General features: G+C 42.8%; 2 long non-coding RNA genes across 2 annotated transcripts; both read right to left on the bottom strand.

Annotated features, from left to right (window-relative positions):
* Window positions 1-6,462: 6,462 nt before the first annotated feature.
* LOC125333016 lies at window positions 6,463-7,763 on the bottom strand. Its single transcript, XR_007206716.1, has 3 exons — window positions 7,710-7,763; window positions 6,972-7,038; window positions 6,463-6,694 (listed from the first exon to the last, which is right to left on the bottom strand). It is a non-coding gene; the product is annotated as an uncharacterized LOC125333016 (long non-coding RNA).
* Window positions 7,764-9,165: 1,402 nt separating this feature from the next.
* Window positions 9,166-11,851, bottom strand: LOC125334340. Its single transcript, XR_007207123.1, has 3 exons — window positions 11,792-11,851; window positions 9,723-9,782; window positions 9,166-9,225 (listed from the first exon to the last, which is right to left on the bottom strand). It is a non-coding gene; the product is annotated as an uncharacterized LOC125334340 (long non-coding RNA).
* Between the last annotated feature and the right edge of the window lie 300 nt (window positions 11,852-12,151).

Here is a 12,151-nt window from a genome sequence, read left to right as displayed (position 1 = left end):
GAGGCAGTAATATGACATAAAGAACATCCTTAGGACCAATTTGCTTCCCTGTATATCATGATTTAGGAGAATGAATAGGCATTAGTGTGAATAATTTTTCTGACAAGGCAAAATGTGGAGTTGCCAGTCCAGACTAAACGATGTTCAGAATCATGCAGCTATATTAAGAGAGAAGGCAAACGAATGGCTTATGCATATAAATTCAGTGTAAGGAAATCTAAGGTAATGAGGCTAGGCAGAATAAAAAAGGAGACAGGAAAGAAGGGAAAGGAAATATGCTCTCTCTGGCCATATGCTTAGGGCACTGAGCAGGGAGAGAACCAGATGGTGTGTCTCAGACTTTAAAGTATAGTTCTCCGACTTTTAACCGATACATTAATGCACACTGGATATATAAGATATTTTAGAAGACATTGTGCATGTTTTTTCATGAAAATGACAGAAATTATTTAAACTTCTTCTTTTTCTGAACCTACATGTTTCTTGCTTGTTGGAGGTTGTCCATCTATGGATACTTTATGAACCTCATTCCAGAGCCCGATTTTTGCCTTATCAAGGCTTCTTTGAAAAGATTAAGCTAAAAAAGCACCCAAAACAATCAAGAGGGAAATGCCTACTCTGGTACTTGTTCAGAAAGCCCTTTGATATGGAAATCATTGGCGTTAACTCCTGTAGCCTCCAGCCTCTCCCCGGTAACTCAGACAATGCATGCAAATGCCTAGACCTGTTGCCCACTGTGATCAAGGACTCCTGTTCCTCTTTGGACCTATCCTCTCCCTCTTCTCTCTGACGATAGCTGAGTCTGCCTGCCAGCACAAGGACTGTATCTGTACAAGACCCGACAAATTAGTACTGCCCACTCTCCCGGGAAGGGCTGGTGTGCAGGTACTGCTACAGGGAACAGATGTACATGTCTGAACCAGAGGCCATCAGCATTTCTGCTTAGACACACTGTAATAAATGGAAATGATGCATTACCAGCATATGACCTGTCAACAGGGTCATTTACTGACTAACCTGCTGTCCTGAGGGACACCTTGGCTTCTCTGTCATCACTAATGCTCCAAGATCGAGCAAAAGGAGCTGTGGCAAGACTACCACTGCTTACACAGGTACTCCTGGCAGTGTGTGTGAGCCACCCTCAAAGGTCAGGAAAGGGCTTCCCAAAGCACCCATGGGGCTGATATGCAGCACCTCCCAGCAAGGTCGAGCACAGTGCCCTACTGCTGCATCATTGCAGCTGCTGCAGGTCCTGCTCTGGACCTTTTCTCTTTTTTTGCTGATTCTGAGGATTTTTTTTTTCTCTTCCAGAGGGTAGCTTGTACAGTTCTGTTTGGCATTCCGTCCCTTGTGACTGTTCTCATTACATAAAGCCACAGCCAGACTCTATTCTTCCCTTTCAGGCCAGTGGGGCTAGGCAGACCCAAGCCACATTGGTTTTGAGTAGTAGGCTTTTATTTTTCTTGATTTGTCCTATTGCCCCCCATCCCACACATACACTACTTTTTATTTTTTCTCTGGGACCTGAATATTTTGGGGTCAAAGGGAAATGTATTTAATTTCATTAGGACCAGGCTGATAAATACGTCTAATATGAAGAATGTATAAGAATGGTATCCACAGTGAGACATCCAGGGAAAATTAAGAATAGGACAAAGATATATATGGCACATCCCCTGAGTACTATCCCCACCTCCACCTATTTTCTGCTCAGAGGATTTTCTGAGCCTAATACAGTTTGCCTATTTAGTCACCTTCAAGATATTTCTCTTCCAACTACTTGTTCAGGCTTTCAGATGTGCATCCACCTAAACTTTTTGCATCCACATCACTCAGTCCTTTGTGGGATGCAGAGTAACAAGGCTGTTATTCAGTGAGGCAGTGTTCTGCTGGGGAACAGGTTATGCAAGCATATGAGCTATGCATTTACTTGCCTAAGGTGATGAATTTCAATGCATTGGAAGTTTTTTAAGCCAGTCTAGAGCAACAGCAAGCTGCCTCAGAGTCAGAATCTGCAACAGTGAAGACAGGGTCTCCCAGAGAGTGTTAATGGTCAGATGTACTTCTGCAGGCAGGAAAGGTTGCCCTGTTTTGCAGTGTGCCCAGTTATACCTCTACCTTTTCTTCATCTCCTCCAGGCACTTGCAGGAGGGACTGTGAGTATTTAACACGGTTGTTTTTCAAAGTTATAAACCCCCACACCCCTTAAATATCTTTTCCTTGTTCAGAGAGAAATGGCTACAGAAATTTTGAAGGACTTCTCAAGCAAGTCAGTCTGAACCAAAATGACCTCATAGTTCCTGAATATACTGAGGTCAGATTTCAGCAACCATCTTTTCTCTACCTGAGCAGGGAAGAAGTGGAGAGGAGACAAAACTTTAGAATGGAAATGACAAACATCAGTGATGCCAAACACAGAGAATGCTGGACACTCAGATGATGCTGCAGAGCCCTCGAAGCAAAGCTGCTCCTGACACCAATGGAATCAGGCTTACACCAGAAGGAGCTCACCCAAAAATCCAGAGAGGGTCCTGGTCAGATAAACTCAACTAGGAAAAGCCAAAGACAGAAATCTGTAGCAAACCCAACATCACAATTCCACAGTCAAACTTCACTGAACACAGTATGCCTGGGGCATATAAGCTGAGTAGCAATTAAAAAATCAAAATTTCGGATGTATGAAGGAAGAAAACAGATAAGCAGTGGTACTGTCTCCCTTTTTAAGTCTTGCACAGTATGTATTTGGTAATGCATCCATGGATGGATGCTGAGGTTTGACAGACTGCAGGCTGCTCCCAGCAGCACCTTTGCCATCACTTCCACTGCAGCTCCTTGCAAGGCTCCCTCTTGCACATCACCAGGGGGCTGAAAGTGCCCTTCCTCCTGCCTAGAGGCGGGGGGAGGGGAGGAGGAGGAGCTGTCAGCTGACAAGACAGGGAAATTGTTTTGGCTTTATGCACCAAACAGGTACTGGTCTCTCTGTAACACCTACTGTTGTCCTCATATGCCCTCCCTACAGCATCTGCCCACCCACTCCACCAGGCACAGCTGCAAACTGGGCTGTTCAATCAGTTTTGGGGTTTCTTGCCACCATCAAGTGGCATGCAGTCTTATCCTGTGTTTTAAACCCTGTGGTGAAGATGTCCACAAAAATTTTCACTCACAAAGCTGAACAAAAGTACTAAAATCATTCCCCACCACACTTTTTTCTGCTAAAAAAGGCTCCTCTCACAAGGATCACAACCTGTAGGTTATGGCAGTTACAAGGAATAACGGAGATGGTTTAGGATTTTTCCTTTTTTTAAAATGGAGACAGAGCAATAAGCAGAGCTGTTCATCTCAGATCACACTTCCAGATTTTCCCCCAGGCTACACAAGCCCAGCCTCACACGTAGCGCGGGGGGTGGGTTACGTTCAACTGTATCCCCTCTTCATAATTTTAGTGAATTTTCTTTTTCAAATCTGAAAACCCCATTTTCTACATAGAACAGGACATTTTGCTATAGTGCTTTGGTCTCAGCACACTTTTGTTCAATCATAGATGTTTCACATGGGTTTGCTTTCCCAGCTTTGACTGTTTAAGCTCCTTTCTCCATCAGGTGATGTGTTCCTCTACCATAAAAAGCAACTGGGCATATGACAAGACTGCCTCGTAAGATACTGTGTCATTAGAAAGTGGTTTTCATGCTCTTCCTAGTCTTTGAAAATGAGCAAAAATATCTGGAGCAGAAGATAACATGAGAAGGAAGTTAAAGCAATTTTCTGGGTTATTTTGCTTTTCAACAGCTATTAATTCATTGCTGCATGATTTACTCAGGAAAAACCAGTCAGGGCCAATGGGTGGTGAATTTGGAAGACCCGGGAAAAAACATGCCATCTGCAAGACTTAGAAATGCAGATAACAGATGATACTTGCTTAAGCACTGAGATATATTTTTCAAGCTCAGAAGTTGACATGGACTGTGTATGGAAACCATCCTGGTCTCCTTTCAGAGATGAGGCACAGAAATTTGCAACCAGGGCAAGCAATCTGGGTGTCCTTTAACACTTGGGTAGGTCATTGTGAGGTAGCGTGTTTTCCATCATGATCACAGTCTGTCCACTTCCAAAAATTAGTCAAGACAGAGGGAGCACAATGCCCTTCTGGAAGGTAGAAAATTAGGACATGGAGGGCTCTCAAGACAGCCAAGCCCAGAAAGAGGGTTGCACTGAAGCCTTCTCAGGCATCCACAAAGAGCTGTTCTGTGGGACCAGTGAGAGCTCAGTCAAGGTCTCTTGTATGCTGAGGTCTCTTGTATACTGGGGAAGACTTGACTGCTCAGTAAAGCACACAGAAGACATGTGGATGATCTCTGCCTAGGCAGGACACTTGAAATCTACATCCTGTCCAACTAGTGGTCTGTGTACGACAGGTTCCTCCAAGGCTTGACACAGCCTGCAGGTAATCCCTGTGTTGTGATCAGAAGGGGAAACTCCATATTCTTCGTGAGGTGCTTGCTGTGGGTGTGCAAAAGTATTGCTCTCTGTGTGTAAAAGAGAGGCCATTTGCAGGCCTTCTGTTGTTAGGCAGCAAGGTGACCGACTGGCATGCAGATCCACAGAGCCAACTAGGCCTGAGTTGGACACCAGGCATTTTATAAGACAAAGTTTCAGCTCCTATCTGTTATCACTGCCCTACTGATAATGGGGTCATATCAATTTGCATTAACAGAAGATCCTATTTAGATTTAATTACAGGTTTCTTACACTCATGCCTGTGGTGATGGGGACAGGTCATTCAAGGATTTGGGGAGTAGATCAGAATGTGGATGTTGGAGCAATTTTTTGCATCTCAGACCCACCTGTCAGCAAATAACTGAATGCTCTCGAGCATGCGCCCTGTTGCTGAGATACATGGGCTTTAGGTTCTTCCTCTGAGGAGCTAATTAATTTCTCACAGAAACTACAGATACTATCATGTGCTTTTAGCACTTATGGATGCTTTATTTTAAAATTCTGGTCTTCCCAGAAGCTATACAACAACCCTACAGAAATCCAGCCTGGAGTGTTTAAAATCTTCTAGCGTTAGTGTGTCCATGACTGATGGCAGATACTGTCTGGTATATCCAGCTGGTATGCCCAGGTAGGATCAGGTAGGTGTTTATAAACCAAGAGAAATGTTAAGTACAAGCAGCCGCAGTACAGTAAGTACCTGACAAAGAGCCACATAGAGTTCCTGCAACAAGAGAGAAAGGTAAATGTACCAAAAAAAAAAAAAAAATACAGATGCAGTAAAAAAGCTTTATTAGTATTAAAAAGTATCGGAGCATATAAGTTTACAATTTTTTGCCCTGGTCAAAGTAGAATCCTTTCTTCCTGTTGTTGGCAATATTATCATGGAGTCCATCCTTGGCAAGAGTTTGACACTTAACGATGGCTCTTGCCACCAAAGGTTTTGTGATGTAAACACATAAGAACACAGAGCAGAAAAAATGAGTCCTATCATGGTTTTACAGGTGGGCAACTGAAGCCTGAAGGAAAGAAATTTGCCTGAGGTCACGTAAGGTTCATTGTTAGTCCTGTCAGTGCTCTTGGTCTACACCACTTCTCCATTGTTTTGTTCAGGCAAACCCGGCAGTGCTGTTATGTGCTCCTTTCAGAATACTATTCCCACAGGTGAACACTCCATGTTGGCAGGAACATCTTCCTGATGTGAAAATGCTTGAATTTAAATGAAAACGAAGCTTCACAAATTAAAAAAGCCGTAAGCATTGCTAATTGTGCTTGGTTGCACAACAGTAAGGAAATGCTTCTCTTTCCTCAGGAAGGAAAACACCAATTGATCCATTTTCTGGACAACTGTCTGCAAGGTCCATCCTACAGCTTCCTACCATACAGAAGCAAACTGAAAGTTGCTTTCCTTTTACAAAGGTACTACAAGACTACCGCAGAAAGGACAATGTATCTTGGGAGACACTCCTGCCAGTGCTAGTGGAAAGGGACAAAGAAAATGAGCCATAGTTGGTGACTCTCACACCATCAGTCTTCACCAAACAATCTATAAATAGCTTCAGAAACAGCTGTTCCCTCACCACAAAGTGACTAACTGAAGAATTCACTCATAAATATCTTCTTTTGCTCAAAAATTCAGCCAAAACCAGGGAAATAGAGAAATGGCATCACTTGCTCTGAGGCTGAGTGTGTCCACATTACTTTGGTCCAGGCAGGTAGAAGTCCACCAGCAACCCCTCAGGATCCACCTGGTGAGGAGGGTATGGCAGAGAAGTGGTTTGATGAAGGGCTGATAAAGGAGAACCCGGGGGGAGCGAAAACAGCGCTTAAACTTTCAGCCTTCCTCCCTTTCTTCTTCATGAGGAGGGAAGAAGGAGACATTTGCCTACATCCACGTAATTGCTGCTTTCTCAGAGGTGACAGGTGAGCAGATTCATAGGGAAATATACCCAAGGGACAGAACTGTTTGCACCCAGATTACTTCATCCTGTGGCTCCACTAAGTTTGCATACACACCACTCTAAACTTGCAGCACCTTTCTCTTTTTTGCTTACACTGTTTCTCCCATGATGTTCCAGCACTAGTCAGAAGCATCTTATCTCTGTGGTGCTCCAGATGTAACTTAGCAAATGTACATGCAATGAGAACATTTTACCTACCCAAGAGAGAAGCAGAATTTTTTTAGATAGCTGGATTTCTGGGTCTAGAAAGGGAAAAAAAAGACATTAATCACTTTGAAAGTCAGTCTTCTGACTTCTAGGACAACAAACATTGAACAATTTATAAGGGTTTGCACACTAACAAAATTGAGGAAGAAGAAGTGGAGAGCCAGAGACACAGGAACTGAATGATACTAGGAACCACTGGGGCTGAAAAACTCATTAATGAACCTGATGAAACAAGGTTTCCAGCTTGAAACAGAGATATGGAGTGTGCCCTGCAAGTGCAGGTGTAAGGGGAGCAATGCAGTTCTCTTTTACCCGTTTCACCACAGCTATCTTCTGGGTGGGACACCTGGGGCAGTTGCAGACCTTCTCTCTTTCGTGGCTGTGGAGAAAAGGAAACACCAACAGAGGTTGCAGCTAACTCAGCTCATTGCAAGTGCTCATTAATGAAAACAATAAGGCTACAGCATGAGGAGGAGCTCCAAACTAAAAGATGCCTTGGTCGTGGAGAAGAGTTTCTTAGATGTTCCCATTACAAAGGCAATTGCATTAAAAAGAATCTCACAGTAACAGCATAAAAGGTAGAAACTAAATTGATGGCAAAGCCAAGCAGTTCCTCTGAGAACTTTGTAAGAAATATTTAATTTCTCCCTCCCTCCTAATTCCCTGAATCTTAAATATGACCTTACTAGACTGAACAAGTTTTGGTTTCTTCTTTCTAAAAGTACATGCTTCCACATTTCATTTTGAAACTCTCTTTACTTTGCTTTGACAAAGCAGGAGCAAGGACCTTAAGAGCATGGTGTCAGGGGACAGCTTTCAGAAAGCATCTGTCTCCAGCAGCCCCCTAGGCACTGAAGCACCAATAAGGATTCCCAGAATGCAGTCAGCCTTCAGGAGCAACAGCAAGGACAAGGAGAGGCACACACTAAATTTTGCAGTCAAGCACTGGTATCACTTGGCTGTCTTAACAAGATCAGGATTTTGTTTCTTGCCAGCTTTTACTGCCAGGCTGCTCAAACTCCCTTTTCCACCCAAGTACATGCCTTTTACCTGCTTCCTGCTCCCAAGGCTTCTACCGGAACCTGCAATTCCTTTGAGTTTTTTCTGTTAGCAGAAAGAAAGAGAGTGATTTCCACCATGATCATTTCAGGGCTGCTATGTTATACATCCCTCTGCTGCATGTTACCCAACCATCTAGAGAGAGCCTCAAACTTCTTGTGGTGGGATATTGTACCTTCTCGTGCATTTGTAAGCACCTAAAGTGGGAACACTTTTTATTTGCTGCACTTTCATGGGAATTACTGCATGGAACAACAGAATTCATGAGTTCATCCAGTCTTGGATAACAGGCAAAACTAAGGAATCCCAAAGTTGCCACACAGTGGTAAGAGAACATATCAACAGCATAGAGCTAACACTATTTAGATTGTTTTATTGCAGGAAAGTGTTAGTATTACTGCGTTTCTCCCATCAAACCTGCTATCATGGTGGCAAGGTAAGATCTGGTATTGTCTTCTCTGATGACATTGCCTGGTGAAAGCACCACAGTAATTAAAATGTATCTGTAGTGCCCTTCAGGTGTGGGGATAGCTGTACTATTGCAAGCAGTAGATTTACTCCAAAATGCTTGCTGTTTTAGACTTTGTATTACAATTCAGCCTCTGTTCTTACAGTTAATGCAGTGCATACATAATGTCATTGCACAGCTCTTCTCTGCAGAACACAGAGCACAAAATTGAATCTCAAACCACTTCAGAGAACTGAAAGAGGAGCTTTTAAACTAGGCTCATAGTTCCTGCTGGCACATTGTACTTGGAGCTTAATTTGGGAGTGATTGCTAGAAGGAATACTTAACCCCTCATGTTCGCTGGAATTGGAGGATTTCTGCATTGCAGTGCAGTTGGGAAATGGGAGAGTCAGAGTGAGAAGCCCAGTGCTGGGCTCTGTACTTAGATGTGGTGTTTTGAAATTCAGAGATCCTGTGTAACCTCGTTACTTAAAGGAAACTACAGTCTAGAAGTGAGGTGAAGGAGGAGCACGGTTTAAGTGTCACTTGAACTCTGGCCATGGAGAGAGAGCACTTGCTCTGAAAATAAGTGTGTAGCTGCAGGCTTTGCTGCTGCTGTTCAGGCTGCTGCTTTTCCTTTGTATTCTGCAAAGTAATGCTATGAACCTGTTACAGGTTATTAGGAAAGTGAATTGAAATTAATATCCAGGGTATGCCATACAACTTTGGTCTACTGAGTAAAAGATAAGCTACTCCTGGAATTTGCTGAAAAATGAGATGGGACTTTCCAAATCTAAATTTCATTTACATTTCTATGGTTGGATGATTATGTGACAGAAAAAGAAGCTGTCCTACATAAATATGAGGTGCTTGTTTGATGCTGCATAAACCATATTAACTTACAATCAATAGCATGTGCTTCATGTATGGCAGATGGGGAAACATTCTGAATAATATAAAAAAGAAAGCCAGAATAGAGGGCATTGCTAATACTTACGACCCAATTAGTTCAGGGTGCTTGAGATGCTTTTGCAAGTGGTTTATTTTTATCTGCATGTCCTTTAAAGTTCAAAAGAAAAGCAAACAATCTTAGTATTAGTCCATCAGTCTGGCATGCAATAAAAGTCAAATCAGAGCTTATTAGCATGAGACCAGCACCAGTGCTGCCCTTGCAGATATTATATTCTGCTCTCTCAAATTGGCTCTGATAGAAATTTACAGGAATCTTCCCTCCTGATATTAGTTTTATATTGCAGTAACTTTCTGGATGACTTATGTTCCCAATAATACAAGGTTACTTGTTTTAAAAACACTCTTGCTGGTTTGCAGACCATGGTCTGCAAAACTTCTAACCGAAAACCACTCACTGTTGCATTATTTTTGTATCCTGGAAACTAATGGCAGGCCTACTCTCCACACTCTTATCTGTGTTAGATTTGACTCTATTGCATCTCTGTTTGACACTCTTGTAATTACCTTTGTAAAAATTATTCTAGAGTGGTGATGGTCTAAAAAAAGAAAGAGCGTGTACTGTGATATGCAATAAGATGCCATACCTTTAAGATTTTTTCCTGTTGTATGACTAATTCTCTTCCTTCCAATATGCTGGCTTTTTCCTAAAAACCAACAAAAACAAATATAACTTGTTAAGGAAAAATTTTAGTATTAAAACTACTGTTGGTTAAATTTTCAATGTAAAGATATTACTAAAAATCTACCAACCAGCACTTTCTATCCATCAAACATTTATCAGAAGTGAGGATTATGTGATCACGCTGTGTGTTTGACAGTCTTTCCAGCCCCAGAAATTGTGGCTGGTATCAGCAGTGAAGGAAAACCTTACAGAAAATAAAATTCGTATGCGTTTGTTAAAAATAGGAAGCAAGATAGAAGACAGAAGCTGAAGCCAGTGTCCATGCTGAGATAAATGCTTTGAGGGTGGCTATAGCTTTTATCAGACCCAGAGGATCTACACAAGCAAGCTGCTTGTGACCACTGGGAAGGCATTTTTTCATTATCAGCAGGAAGTAATGCTCTGCAGTGGCTGTGTTACGTGTCAGACTGGTGTGACAGGCAGCTCACTGGGGATCAGTGGTGCTGCAGAGTCACCTGCAGCCCTGCTCAGCCATGCTTGTGTGAGCTAATGCTGAGGGGATGGTGGCAGTGGGACAACTGCCTGTGTAGTCATGGACTTGGACAAGATGCCACACATCAGCCAAGCGTCCTGGCTCTTCTGTCACCACAAACGCTGCGCGGGGCTCAGTAACTTGTGGGATCCTGAGCAGAAAAATATCCTCAGGAGTTGGGGAGTGTGGGAAAGGCCTGGGGGTGGTGGAACAGGAGCTGGGTGTGAGCTCCCAGGGTGCCCTGGCAGTGAAGGAGAGCAGTACCTCCCACCCCTGTGCGCGGAAGAACAGCCAGTAGGTCGAGAAAAGGGGTTTTCTTCCTTCACTTGGCACTTGTTAGACCATATGTGGATGCTACATTCCCCCTGGTACCTGATGGACGTCAATGAACTCTGGTAAGGCCACAGAGCGGCCAGGAGGATGAAAAGGCTCTGTCCGTGGGGTTTTTGCAGCCCAGCTGGATGCAGACTTGAATACTGTTCTCTGAGCTTTGAGTGGGAGGTCAGACCAAAGACACCCCCCACCCCCAGTCCCTTCCCACCTGAAATATTCTGTGATCTCATGACTTTGCTGACTCATAAATCAAGATGGCTTGATTTATGGAGGCTTTTCCTGTATAAAAGCATTGCTTTTCTGTAGATTTGCATGAAATCACAGACATATGCATAATTTCAAAACTTTGCTGTAGATTTTGTTATGACAAGTTCTTGCACCTAATTGTTTTGTTGGGAAAGAGATCAGCTGTTTCTACTGCACAAAAAGAAACAATCAGCCAGTTAAGGGGAGGCAGGAAAATTAATTTGTAAGTCAAAACAGTCTATTTTGTTTAGCACTGCACTTTTTCAAAATCTTATGATGGCTGAAGAAATATGGAAGATTTTAGTTCTAGAAGGATAATTTAAATCCCAGCTGTGTGTTTAGAAACCCAAGGCACCTTCCACTGGAAGGAGAAAGCAAGGTGCCAGCTACCCTCATGGTTGTATTTGCTCCTGTGGTAAAACACGAGAAGAAAGCCTGTTGTCAGGAAGTCATGGCTGTGTCCACAAAAGAGATCAGGAAAATGTACAGTTGAAAACTGGTCAGTTACCAGTTGATATTTGTGAAAGTAAGGTGGACTCTATACATCTCTTTGTGGATAACTGCGTGCCTTGGGACCAAGTAATTTGGGATCCACCTTGATCAACATTAGAAGAACCTGCAAAAACTCAGTGAGCCACAAACTCAAATCTGCTGTGACTCATCCAAAAGTCTCTTCTCAAGACATCTTTGCACTCAGAAACAGCAGTGAAGGGGGAGTTTTGTCATGCCAGTGACAGCCAGCAAATCTTTGCTGTGCCAGAGTCTGGACAGCGTTGTGCATCACAGAGCTGCCCTGACGTGATCTTCATTGTTCCAGGGCAAGTCCAAACTTACAATCTATTTTTAATAATTTTATGGTTGACCCTCACACTCTTTCATCACATATCATACCTATATTCTTCACAAGACCATTTTCATACCTTTATAAGTTTCTTATTCTTTTCTTCCAACCTTCTCAATGGCTCCTGCAAACACTCCTGTGAATAAAAAGGGTTAGCAGCGGGTGAGGGTGGACAGAGCAAGACACAAGGCAGTCACAGGTTTAGTGAGATGGGAGACCAAACACAAGTCTTAATGTACGTTTTTCATGTCTCAATACCTAACTATATACATTCTTAATATTAATTATGCCATTTGGTTTTATTCCTTTCAGGAAAAACCCAAATCAAGTCCTTCATATGCCAGTTATTTGGGTTCGTTTTACAAACAAGAAGATGGAGGAAGTGTGTGTATGTACGTGCGTTTTTCATGAATTCAGCCTACAACCCATTCCTTGCTGC

The sequence above is a fragment of the Corvus hawaiiensis genome, chromosome 1, assembly GCF_020740725.1.
Source record: "Corvus hawaiiensis isolate bCorHaw1 chromosome 1, bCorHaw1.pri.cur, whole genome shotgun sequence".
Classification (NCBI taxonomy): Eukaryota; Metazoa; Chordata; class Aves; order Passeriformes; family Corvidae; genus Corvus; species Corvus hawaiiensis.
The sequence above is the reverse complement of the archived record's forward strand: the minus strand, read 5'-3'. Positions and strand labels throughout refer to the sequence as shown.